Raw genomic sequence first — 13775 nt, forward strand, 5'->3', positions numbered from 1 at the left:
GCCCCAATTCTATGCTGAATTTCCCTCTGCTCAAGCTCCCTCATGGATATGCATGTACCCTTAGCTTAAAACTTCCCGTTTTATGGAGATGCTGCTTTGGGAAAGATCTCCGGTGTTCTCCTCACTTGCTGCAGGTAATAATAAACTCTTCCTTCCCTCGATCTTTGGCTTGGTTGTGTCTATTGCCTTAAACCTACCAAGAGGTGAACCCAGTGTTGGGGTGACATTCCCCCTCCCCCACACCTTCTCACCATACCAACAGGCTCCCACTGGTAACAGTGGGTTCCAGCTGAAAGTACTCCAAGACAAGACTCTCTCTGAGACTCAGGGCTGAGAGAAGCTCAGTGTCCAGAGGGGAGGCCAAGCCTAGGCCTCTGTCACCTACAACTTCAGGAGATATGACACACAGCCCAGCTCCTACTGCATACTCAGTCACGAAGTCCTGAGACTCTTTGTGATCCTTTGGACTGTAGTCCACCAAGCTCCTCTATCCGTGGGATTTCCCATCAAGAATACTGGAATGGGTTACCATTTCCTACTCCATGGGATCTTCCCGACCCAGGGACTGAACCTGCGTCTCTTGCATCTACTGCACTGCAGGCAGATTCTTTACTCACTGAGCCATCGGGGAAGCCCCAGTTCCTAATGGGATTTACACAAACTCACACAAGAAAGTCCTTTTACCTCAGTTCCTATTTTCCATTATAACATATCTGACTTTCAACAACAAATTAGAAAGCATGTCAAAGGCAAAAAAAAAAATTTTTTTTAAACCCATACTCTAAAGAGATAAAGCAAGCATCCTAACCAGACTCAGATATGATATAGATTTTGGAACGAATAGTCTAGAAATTTAAAGTAACTATGATTCATATGTTACAGGCTCTGATGGGAGAAGACAGCATGCAAGAACAGATGGTAATGTGAGCAGAGCTATGGAGAGTCTAAGAAAGAATCCAAAGGAGACGCTAGAAATTTTTTGAAAACTGGTAATAGAAAGGAAGAATGTCTTCGATGGGCTCATCAGCAGACTTAATACAGCTGAGGGGAAAATCAGAGAGCTGGAAGACAGGCCAATAGAAACTTCCCAAATTGAAATTTTGCAAAAAAGGTCAGTCCAGGGGTAAAAGCAGAGACAGAATAGAGCATCCAAGGACCACGGGACAATATTAAAAATATAACATACATGTAACTGGAAGACCCAAAGGAAATAAATGAGATAATGAGGAAGAAAACATATTTGAGGTAATAATGGCTGACAATTTTTCTAAAATTAACAATAGATACCGAGCCACAGATTCGAGAATCTCAAAGAACATCAAGCAGAATAAATACTTTTAAAAGAAAAACAACAAGTGATTAACAGATGCAAACTATTATACATAGGATAGGTAAACAATAAGGTCCTACTGTGTAGCACAGAGATCTATATTCAATAGTTTGTGATAAACCATAATGGAAAAGAATATAAAAAAGGATACACATATAACTGATTTCACTTTGCTGTACAGTAGAAATTAACACAACATTGTAAATCAACTATACTTTAATAAAAAAAAAGTTTAAAAACAACAACAACAAAAACTACACCTAGGCATATCACACTCAAACTGTAGCAAACCACAGACAAAGAGAAAATCAATACATCAATACCTGTTTTAGGAACTTCCCTAGTGGTCCAGTGGTTAAGAATCTGCATCCCAATGCAGGGGACATGGGAACTAAGTTCCTGGTCTGGAAACTAAAATTCCACATCCCATGGAGCAACTAAGCCCATCCGCCACAACTACTGAGCCTGCATGCTGCAACTACTGAAGCCCAAGCACCCTCTAGCCCGTGCTCTGCAACAAAAGAAGCCACTGCAATGAGAAGCCTGCACACTCCAACTAGAGAAAGCTCGAATGCAGCAACAAAGACCCATCGCAGCATAAATAAATAGTTAGAAGAAATAGAAAACAGAGTTTGTCAGAGTGAATAAAAACACAAGACCCAGCTGGATGCTGTCTATAAGAAACCCATGTTAAATATAAAGACTCTGATAGGTTGAAAATAAAGAGGTGGAAAAAGATATACCATGCTAATTACAGTTGAAAGAAAACTAGAGTATCAATACTCGTTTCAGACAAAGCAGACTTTAGAACAAGGGAAAACATCAGGGATAAAAAGGAGGCATTACAATGAGATGCATAATTCAATTCAGTTCTCCAACAAGAGATCAAAATCATAAATGGCTATGCACCTAACAGAGCATCAAAATATATGAGGCAAAACTGATAGAACTGGGGAGAGAGACGGGCAAATCCATTATTATAATTGGAGACATCCACATCCTCCATCAGTAACCAACAGAACAAGTAGGCAGAAAATCAACAAGGATGGTTCCCCTGGACAGCACTGCCCATCAGAATGGAATTAAACTAAAAATCGATAAAGGAAGATGGGTGAAATCCCCAAATATCTGGAAATTAAACAACATCATTCTAAACAACACATGGGTCAATGAGGAAATACCAGAAGAATTTTTTTTTTAGTTTTTTTTAACTAAATGAAAATAAAAATACCACTTGTCAAAATTTCCATAATGTAACAAAATTTCCATAGTGCTTATCAGAAATATATAGCATTAAATGTACACATCAGAAAAGAAGAAAGTAGAAAATCAATAACCTAGGCTTCTACCTCAGGAAACAAAATGAAGGGAAAATGATGCCTAAAACAAGCAAAGAAAATATCATAAAAATCAGAGCATAAATCAATTAAGTTGAAAACAAGAAGAAAAGAAAGAAAATCAATGAACCTGAAATCTATTTTATTGACCAGTTGCTCAGTCGTTCAGTCGTGTCTGATTGTTTGCAGCCCCAAGGACTGTAGTCTGCCAGTCTCCTCTGTCCATGTAATTGTCTAGGCAAGAATACTGGAGTGGGTTGTCATTTCCTACTCCAGGAGATCTCCCCAACCCAAGGATCGAATCCATATCTCTGACGTCTCCTGCACTGGCAGGTGGGGTCTTTACCACTGTGCCACTGTTTTGACCAGGCTAACGAAGGGATACAAGATACAAACTACCAGTACCAAAAAAGGAAGAAGAGTCATCAACACTGATCTCATAGAAAAGGATAACAATATAACATTAAATGGATGATCTGATTACATAAAAGAGTACTACAAAGAACTCTGTGCCCCAAAATCTGATAATCTGGATAAAATAGACTGATCCCTTAAAAGACATGTACTGGCAAAACTCACAAGAAGAGAAACAGACAAACAGAACAGCCATATGCATTTTTTAAATTTAATAAATAATTAATAACCTTCTTAAAAGAAATTGGCAGGCCCAGATGGTTTCTCTGCTGAATTGTACCAAATGTTTAAGGAAGGGATGATACAATTCTCTACAATCTATTTCAGAAATCAGAAGAGGAAGAACGTGTCCTAACTCGTTCTCTGAGGCCAGAATTCCCCTAATATCACAACCTGGCCCATCACCACCCTAACAGTAAGGAGGCAACAGTGCCACTCAGACACCCCCACCGGCAGAAGAGGACCTGGTGGGTCTGAAAGGAGAGAGAAAAGGTGACAGGACATGCATGTCTGCTCTGTGGGGCTTGTTCTCTGGGAACGCCCAGAACTCGTCTTTCTCATCAATACGTGAAAACAGAAAACAGTGAGAATCAAGAGCCGCTGTCCTAGAGCTTTTGCTGCAGAAGGATGGCAGGGAGGAGGCACCTGGCTGTCCCCCCTGCCCTCCACGGGACATGAGCACAGACACTCAGATGCACTGGCACGTGGGACCTGGCAGGCAGCGTGGTGACCCTACTGGTCCTACTCACCAAGAAGCTACAGGCACCCCCGGACCCTGGGCCATCCGCAGGTCAGTCCTGGCCTCGCCGTGGGCTCCCCCCACGAGATGCAGAGATGATGGATCCTCTGGAGACTGAAATGTAAGAGCACATGGGCATCAAACAGCTGAGCACACACACAGACTGCTCAGGTGTAAACAGAAGGAAGTTCTCCAACGTGGGTGCCGATCATGGTCACACACTCAATAAAGCTCCCTATTGTCGTTATTGTTTAGTTGCTCAGTTCTGTCCAACTCTTTTCGACCCCAGGGGCTGTAGCCCACCAGGCTTCTCTGTCCATGGGATTTCCCAGGTAAGAATACTGGAGTGGATTGCCATTTCCTTCTCCAGGGAATCTTTCCAACCCTAGAATCAAACCTATGTCACCTGCATTGCAAGTGGATTCTTTACCACTGAGCCACCAGGGAAGCCCTCCAAAGGATACTCCTTAAAACAGGAAGAAGCTAACCAGACATGGACACAACCAATGAACCAGTAAAATAGAAGGTTGGTAGTCTATGTCTATGCTTTGGTCAAGACCCATAGAATATACCATGCCCCCAGGTTCAATCCCTCAGTCAAGAAGATCCCCTGGAGAAGGGAATGGCAACCCACTCTAGTATTCTTGCCTGGAGAATCCCAAGGACAGAAGACTCAGGTAGGGTACAGCTCAGAAGGTTGCAAAGAGTCGGACATGACTGAAGGACCAAAACCTAACTCTAATTCAGTTAATAATAATAATAGTGCACCAATATCAGCTCATCAGTGGTAACTAATGCACCATACTAACGTTAAGATGTTAATAACAGGGGAGATGAGGGGGGTAGGGATTACAGGCCATCTGGAAACTTTCTGCTCAATTTTTCTGTAAAGCTAAAATTGCTGAAATAATTACGCCTCCTAATTTTTAAAAATATGCTGGTTGATATTCAGAAGGCTGAATGGAAAGATGGATATAACTGAGAAGCCAGTGGGTAAACTGGAAGATGGAGCTAAGAGATTTTCCCAGAATGCAGTGCAAATAGACAATGGGCAGCAACCCCAGGGCATGTTTCTCCTGACTTTGATGACAGCCACTGGGCTCCAGGAGCATCCTTCTGTACCCACAAGGGCTCTCTCTCTCTCCAAATTGGGGAGCTTTAGCAAATTCTCAGGCTTTTGATTGTTCATCTCATCTTTCCCCAAGACTGCTTTGGGGGAGGCGGGGAGACAGCACAGGAAACCTTAGAAACCACGTCAACCTTTGCCTGGGTCCTCAGCCTCTCCCAGGCTTCCCTAGTGACTCAGACGGCAAAGAGTATGCCTACCATGAAGGAGACCCAGGTTCAATCCCTCGGTCAAGAAGATCCCCTGGAGAAGGGAATGGCAACCCACTCTAGTATTCTTGCCTGGAGAATCCCAAAGACAGAAGACTCAGGTGGGGTACAGCTCAGAAGGTTGCAAAGAGTCGGCCATGACTGAAGGACCAAAACTTTCACTTTTGACCCCTCCCAGACTGTGGTTTTCCCAGTTCATGGCCTGAGGGAGAACCACTCTCTCTTTATTTAGTTATTGGTGGTGAATTATTTCTTCACTGGTTTTGACTTAAAAAAAATTATTACTTTAGAAGGAGTCTTAGTAAAGTCTTTCAAAAAAGCAATTCCGCCTTCTCTATCAAAATTTAAATATGCATATCCTTTTACCCAACAACTGCATTTCCAGGAGGACTCACATATATATGAAATATGTGAGTATAGGGATTTTCCCTGCAGCAATCTTTTTAAAAACTGGAAGCAACCTAAATGCCCATAAATAGGAGAATGGTTAAATAAATTAGAGCAGGGCCCATAAGCTGGAGTACTCTGAGATTTTTCTTTAAAGAGGTAGCCAATATGCACCTACCCAGAGAAATCTTAAAAGCCTAGAAATGAGTGAAAATGACAAGTTAACTAAAAAGTATGTGCTGTGTGTGTGTGTTTCTGTATGTGTCTGCATGTTTCTGTGTGTGTGGATCCCAGTTACAGACGCAGCAAGCCAGCTAGACAGACAATGTATACAATGTATACACATCTGCAAGTCCAGGTATGGACACAAAGGCAAACAGAACAGCCCAAAAGGGCTTCCACCAATGCTCACCAGCACTTCCTCTGTGGGCAGTGGCATGGACACAGGAGACAAGGCCATGTGGGCATCGCTTTTATTCTATTATACACATGCTTCCTCGTTGGGTCTTTTACCAAGACTCATTTCTCATCCAGCAGCATTCAGATGAAACCCACAGTCTGTGCGTTTGAGAGTTTCATATTCTAGCTGGGAGGTGCTGGCATCAAGAAAACCGACCTTGGGGAAGGGCAGCCAGGAAGGAGGGAAGGAAGCAGGGCTTCCCAGGGGGTGGGGGAGGAGCACACAGGCACTCAAGATTCCTCGGGAAGGAAGGTCACCCCTGGGCAGCAGGGATAAGAACACACAGCACAGAGTCCGGGAACAGAAACAAAGGGCAGGCAAGCAGGGACCAGAGACAGGCAGCATCCTCTACCGCTCTAGATCCAAGCACCTGCAGCCCTCACGCACCAGGCCCATCATCTTGCTGCCCTGCCCACCCTTCAGAGTTCCCCACAAAGGGCAGGGATGCTGTCCCAGGAGGGGTGGACACATGGGATTTAAGCTTGGCCTCTGAGCAGGTGAGCGGAGCCCACCTCTATGTCTGGAAGGTCCTGCCTTCAGTCCTGGCCCATAACACAGCAAACTGCAATGTGAAGCATCCAATTTATACGGGACAAAACTCAGCAGTCCGGCCCCCAACAGTGCTGATGTGCTGGGTACCAGAACACTAGCTCTGTGATACATGGCAGGTGGTGGCTCGGTCACTGTGGAGCGTGGCGTGTGGTAGGTGTTTCAGAAGCACTTGCTGAATGATGGGTTAATGGATACGTGGATGGATGTTACATGTCTTTGAAATCTTACAAAACACCTAACATATATTTTAAAAGTAAATGCACACACAAGATACTTAAGGTACCTCTGAGCAAAAAGCCCAGAGAACAATGGATAAAGATCCAGAGACACTGGGACCGAAGGCCCATCCTCTGACATCCCTGCAAACTGGGAGCACTGCCCTGTAACCATATGAGGGTGCCCAGATGAAGTGAAGCCGCCCTCCAGTCCCCAGAAATCAGAAGAGTAAAGAGAAACAGCTTCCAGAGGGTGCCAGACAGGAGTACCCCACCCACCCAGCTACCCAGCCTCCTCACCCCTGCTCGCCTGGGTCACTAGCCGTCAGCTGGAACTCGGGATTCTTACGCAGCTTCACCTCTGATGCTGGGCGGTCTAGGGTCGGATGTGAGTTGTGAATGAAGCCGGGAGCCTGGCCCGCCCCCTCCCTGTTTCCAAATCCTTGTGTCCCTGAGGCCACAGCTTCTCCCTTCAGACTTCAAAGAGCAAAGGACAGATCTGTGCATAACCCATGCTTCCTAATCTGGGGATATTCTCAGAAATAGCAAGCCTCTTCTCTGGCACTTCCTGGAAATAGCCTGGCTCTTACATGTGACAAAAGGATGCAAAGTGGTGTCTCCGTGATCTGAATATGAACACTGGAAATACTTCCGGGTCTTCCAAATGGCAATAAAAAATATATTAAATAATTTAATGTCGAGTCCATTTAACAGAATTAGAGATAGCTCAGGCAAATGCATGAGGAGAGGAAAGAGATGAGCAATGAAAAATTCTAATGGATAGAGCGATACAAGTAGGACTGAGGGGAAAATCACTGCATAGCTGCAGAGGATTCCCAAAGACGACACTCTTGAAATCTCTTTTAAAACAGTATGATCCCAGCATCCCACGACTCCAAAATACTCTAGCAAGGCCTGTCTTCAGCAGCTTGCAGAAAACATGCACGCTCATTATTTTCCTTGGAATGGCAACAACAAGGGAGCTCTGATTCTATCTTTCCAGCACGGGAACTGCCAGGAGTCTCCCATGCACACCACTGACAGCTCCCTTTCACATGAGAAGCAGTTGTTGTTGTTCAGGCGCTCAGTTGTGTCCACCTCTTTGCAACCCCATGGATTGCAGGACGCCAGGCTTCCCTGCCCTCCACTATCTCCCAGAATTTGTTCAAATTCATGTCCATTGAATTGATGATGCCACCCAACCATCTCACCCTCTGCCACTCCCTTCTCCTCTTGCCTTCAATCTTCCCAGTATCAGAGTTTTTTCACAATGAGTCAGCTCCAATGAGAAGCAGACTCATGTCCAGATGGGCTCAGGGCTGCAAGCAGACTGCCCACCAAGCTGCGATGGTGTGGGGTGGGCAAGGGGACCATCGTGGCAGCCACCTTTAGTTTTTTTAAGTGGGAAACATTTCTGAATGGCTTAAGCAGGATGTATTCTGATGTTTAAAGCTCTATTAAATTGAAGAAAGAAAAAGAATCCATACCTGGCTCCATACGGAACAAGGGAATATCACTAGCCCCCAGACTGTCAATGAATTAAACTCCTTCCCTGATCCTGCAGAGCAGCCCTGGGTCTGGGCATCTTATCTCTGTCAAGCAGGCCGATGGGCAAGCCACTGCCACACGGCCCCATGTGAGCTGCAGATGTCAGCAACGCGCTATCTTCTTTGTTCAGGGGACACAAAGCAGTCCAGCACTGGTGGCTGTGTTCTTTCTTCCCAACAGGACCTAATTGGCACTGTCCTTCTCTGGTGTCTGGTCTCCCTGGACAGAGCAGGAATGCAGCCAACAGAACCCAAACTATGCAGCTCACAGGCTCCTCCCTGGCTCAGTCAGGCCTCAGTGCACTAAACTCCCAGCTCAGGATGCAGAACCCAGGCACAGAGGGTCTTCTGCATCTAAAGGTCTTTATATGAAGTCATAATTTTTTTTTTTGGCTGCACCACATGGCATGTGGGATCTTAGCTTCCCAACCAAGGATCAAACTCACATCCCCTGCATTGCAAGGCAAAGTCTTAACCACTGGACCTCCAGGGAAGTCCTTGAAGTCAAAATTAAAATCACATCTTTTTACAGTCCTATTTAAAAAAATCAATGTTTCTCACTGAAAAACCAGAAAATGCAAGTTATTCATATATGAAACTTGAGACAGTCCCTAAAAATCAACATGTATGATCCTTGAAACTCTACATATCTGAATTTGAAATCATTTCCTATCACTATTTCAAGCATATACACTATTGTTAGTGTATAATAGATAGAAGGAATATGAAACTAAAATTTCAAATACATGCAGTTCTATAAAAATGAAAAGAGAAACATTGTTTCATTGCTATATGCAGAATCTCCAAAGATAATGTTTCGGAAACCAGCCATGGTTTTGACATTTATGTAAATAAATCAGTGACTTCTGTGATGGTCCAGTGGTTAAGACTTCACACTTGCAATGCAGGGGGCCCAGGTTCGATACCTGGTCAGGGAACTAAATCCCACTTACTGCAACTAAGAGTTCACACGCTACGCTAAAAAGATCCTGCATGCTGCAGCTAAGACCTGGCACAGCAAAATAAATAAATAATTTTTTTTTTAATTTTTTTTAATTTATTTATTTATTTTTAATTTAAAAAAGAAAATAACAGTGGGAAAACACAAGACAGAAAAATAAAGTTGGAAGACTCATGCTGCCTGGTTTCCAGAGTTACTGTGAAGCTACAATAATCAAAACAGTGTGGTGCTGGTGAAAGAATAGACAGATAGATCAATAGACTACAGCAGGGAGCCCAGAAATTGCCCCACTTAATAATAATCTACTTATCTTTGACATAGGAACAAAGGCAATATGATGGAGAAAAGATGTAGTTTTTTCAACAGACAGCCACGTGCAAAAAAATGAACCCAGACACAGACTTCAGATCCTTCACAAAAATCAATGGATTCAAACCTAAAAGTCAAAAACCAAAGCTATAAAAACTCCTGAAAGACAATGCAGCAGAAAACTCTAGATGAACCTGTGTTTAGCAATGACTGTTTTAGATATAACACCAAAGCCATGATCTATGAAAGAAGGAATTAATAAGCTTGACTTCATTAAAAGGTAAAGTTTATGCTCTATGAAAGACACTGTTAAGAGAATGAAAAACAAGCCACAGACTGAGAGAAAATATTTGCAAAAGACACCTCTGATAAGGGATTTATTATGCAAAATATACAAAGAACACTTAAAAGTCAACAATAAAAAAGTAAACAACTCAATTATAAAATGAATCAAAAATGTGAAGACACCTCACCAAAGAAGGAAACAGCCAATAACCATATGTAAAGATGCTTTTAATTTGGGCAATGCAAATTAAAACAGCAGTGAGAAGACACAGAGAACAGACTTGTGGGTGCCAAGGGGGAGCGGTGGAGAAGGAATGAATTGAGAGCTTGGGATTAGCAAATGCAAACTTTTATCTATAGGGTGGATAAACAACAAGGTCCTACTGTGTAGCACAGGGAACTATATTCAGTATCCTGATAAACCATAATGGAAGGACTTCCCTGGTGGTCCGGTGGTTAAGAATCCACCTTCCAATGCAGGGGATGTGGGTTCAAACCATGGTCAGAGAACCCACATGCCACAAGGCAACTAAGCCTGCACGCCCCAACTACAGATCCTGCACACCAGAACTGGAGAAAAGCACGAGTGACACAACAGAGATCCTGTGTGCCGCAGCTAAGACCCCGACACAGTCAAATAAATAAACATTTTTTTAAAAAACCAAAAAAGAATATGCGTGCCAATGCAGGAGACACAGGTTCGACCCCTTGTCTGGGAAGATCCCACGTGTCACACAGCAACTAAGCCCGTGCACCACAACTACTGAGCTTGCACGCTAGAACCAGAGGATCGCAACTATTGAGCCCACATGCCACAACTACTGAACTGCGTGTGCTCTAGAGCCTAAGCCTCACAAGAGAAGCCACCACAGAGAGAAGCATCACAACTAGAGAGGAGCCCCCGCTCGCCACAACTAGAGAAAGCCCACACAGCAACAAAGACCCAGCATGGCCAAAAACAAATGAATAAATAAAATGATTTTAAAAGGAAACAAAAGCTGTTGTTGAATGAATAAATATCTTTTACCACTGCCATCAACAACAAAAAGCCAGCAAGAAGGTACTACTACATATCTAACAGAATGGCCAAATCCAGACACTGACAACACCACGTGCTGGTGAGGATGCAGAGCGACAGGAACTCTCATTCACTGCTGGTGGGGATGCGCAAATGGTACAGCCACTTGGGAAGACAATTTAGCAGTTTCTTAAAAGGATAAACTCACTACTCTTACCACGGATCTAGCCAGTCTTACTCTTTGATATTCTACTTCCCAAAAGTTGAAGATTTATGTTCACACAGAAACCTGCTAATGGTGGTTTACAGCAGTTTTATTCGTAACTGCCAAACGTGAAAGTAAACAAAATACTTCGGTAGGTGAGTGGATAAAGAAACTGAGGTCCACCCGAGGCAGTGGAATATTATTCAGCACTAAAGAGAAATGAGCCATCAAGACATCAAGAGCTTCCCTGGTGGTTCAGTGGTAAAGAATTCGCCTGCAATGCAGGAGACCTGGGTTCAATCCCTGGGTTAGGAAGATCTCCTGGAGAAGGGAATACTGGAAGAAGAATCTCCAGTATTCTTGCCTGGAGAATTCCATGGACAGAGGAGCCTGGCGGGCTAGAGTCCATGGGGGTCACAGAGAGTCAGATACAACTGAAGTGACTAAGCACACAAGCACATAGCTGAATTGCTGTACTATACACCTGAAACTAACACATTGTCAGTCAACTACACTGCAACTAAAAAATAAAATAATATATGTATTTTTCAAAGCCAGATCTGAAGGGAAAAAAAGACTGGTAACTCTCTTTCCCAACCAACATGAGTGGTGTGCTATCGAAGACTGGAGCGCAGTCCAGGTGTCCTGGATGGAAAGTTCCTTCACAAGCAGCTCTGTGGACAAAAAACATTCCCCCCCAACCCCCTTCCTTTTGACACAAAAGACACTGACGGCTGCTGTTAAGATGCAACTCACATAGGCCGAGGCAGTACTTTAATTTACTGCCTACCATTAAGGTTTCAGCAGGAATTACTGTGCCAGACACTGTTAACCCGCCAGTCCCTGAGCTCTTCTCATTTCCTGCCAGGTGTTGTTGGACACCTTCCTCTGCAGCTGCCACCCCTGCCCTGCTCATGTGAGGACAGACCCCTCCAACCCCACCTATCACGTAACTACACAGATCGGTCAGTCACCGGCTGTTGCCAAGCCCTGAAGAAATGAGACGAGTCTTTCACTCAGACTGAGTAATACACTACTGCAGGGGCCACATTCCCTGACCCCAACTTCCTCACACTACTGCTCAATCTTTTTCCTTATTTCTGTCTTTAATTCTTTGGGTGAGGACTTCACTGGTGGTCCAGTGGTTAAGAATCCACCTTGCAATGCGTGGTATGTGAGTCCAATTCCTGCTCAGGGAACTAAGATCCCATGTGCTGCAGGGCAACTAAGCCCATGCACCGCAGCAAGAGAAGCCACCACAGTGAGAAGCCCGTGTGCCACAACTACTGAGCCTGCACACCACAGCTAGAGTCTGTGCGCTGCAACAAAAGAGCCCACTGGATGAAACGAAGGTCCCCAAGTGCCGCAAGGACTCAACATTCTGTAATAACCTATAAGGGGGGAAAATCCGAAAATGATGGATTATATACATGTATAACTGAATCACTGTGCTGTACACCTGAAACTAACACAATATTGTAAATCAACTATACTTGAATTAAAAAAAAAAAAGACAAACCCTGTAGGATTCTGCTTATAAAAGGTCTCTAGAGCAGTCAAAGTCGTAGAGACAGGATGTAGAACCTTGGATTCCAGGGGCTGGGGGTGGGGGAAATAGGGAGCTGGTGTTTATGGGGACAGGGTTTTAGTTTGGAAAGATGGGAGCAGTTTTGTAGGTAGATGGTGGTGATGGCCATACAATAAAGTGAATGTACTTATGTCACTAAACTATACACATAAAAATGAAGTAGAACTTCTATGTTATGTATATTTTATCACAATATTAAAAAACTAAAACAATAGATACCTTTCATGTCAGAAAACAGAAAGGGGCCCATCAGCCATCTCATCAGCTGATTCTCACAGGATGCTTCTTCTGCCCATGGAGAAGCCCCAGGCCTGGGGTAACCCAAAGAGAAGCCTCTGTCTAAACAATAACTTTGGTGGAATTGATACTAAGCAGGGCCCTGTGGGGCCTCTGGGCACAAAGCCTTTCTGTGTCCCCCATTTCCTTGATTATAGGAAACAGCCTTCATTCAGCCTCCATGACCTTCCCTGATTTCCAAGAGGCATATTCAAGCAGCAGTTAGTCAGGGAAGGAAGGGGATGCAAGACCAGGAAGAAACAAACAGTCAAGAGAAACAGTAGTGCAGCCTTGGAGCAAGGTCCCGGTTCCCCATCAACCGATACACACAACAATATCTTTGAGCTGTTCTGCAGATACTGAAATCCCTCCAGGTGGGAGAAGTTAACAGTTAATGATGGTACACTGCCCACAAAAGCATATAGACTCCAGAACAGTTGGGACCTGAAGGCCAATGATGCTGATTCCTGCTTACCTTACCACCAGCCCATCTGAAGAATGTCCAGGAGCTGATCACACCCTCTTACTATAAAACTTCTCACTCTCCTCTCCAAGTTGGGACACATGGTTTTGACAGCATGAGCCTGCTGTGTCCCCTGGCAAAGCAATAAAGCTCTCCTTTTCTACTTCACCCAAAACTGTCTCCAAGACTCAATTCAGCACCGGTATACAGAGAAGCTGAGTCAAGAAGCATCACTGTCAATGAACAAGGAGCCAGAGTCATTCCAGGAGGATGAGGTGGGAAGCAGAGCTCTGAATGGTGAGGAGCCAAATTTCTTGTCAAAATCAGGAAGAACTATAAGAATCTCACAGGAAG

General features: G+C 44.1%; 1 protein-coding gene across 3 annotated transcripts in view; it reads right to left on the reverse strand.

The window, feature by feature from the left end:
* Positions 1–13775, reverse strand: part of APBA2 (amyloid beta precursor protein binding family A member 2) — a 361135-nt gene that overhangs the window by 93512 nt on the left and 253848 nt on the right. For 2 of the 3 annotated variants that reach the window (XM_040257405.1, XM_040257407.1), the window contains exon 1: positions 3831–3927. The exons of the other annotated variant lie outside the window; for it this stretch is intronic. The gene's annotated coding sequence lies outside the window, so the exon portion shown is untranslated. Of the gene's footprint in view, positions 1–3830; positions 3928–13775 lie in introns of those variants that run through there. 3 annotated transcript variants of the gene reach the window in all.

This window comes from Oryx dammah, unplaced genomic scaffold (genome assembly GCF_014754425.2).
Source record: "Oryx dammah isolate SB20612 unplaced genomic scaffold, SCBI_Odam_1.1 HiC_scaffold_16, whole genome shotgun sequence".
Lineage (NCBI taxonomy): Eukaryota > Metazoa > Chordata > Mammalia > Artiodactyla > Bovidae > Oryx > Oryx dammah.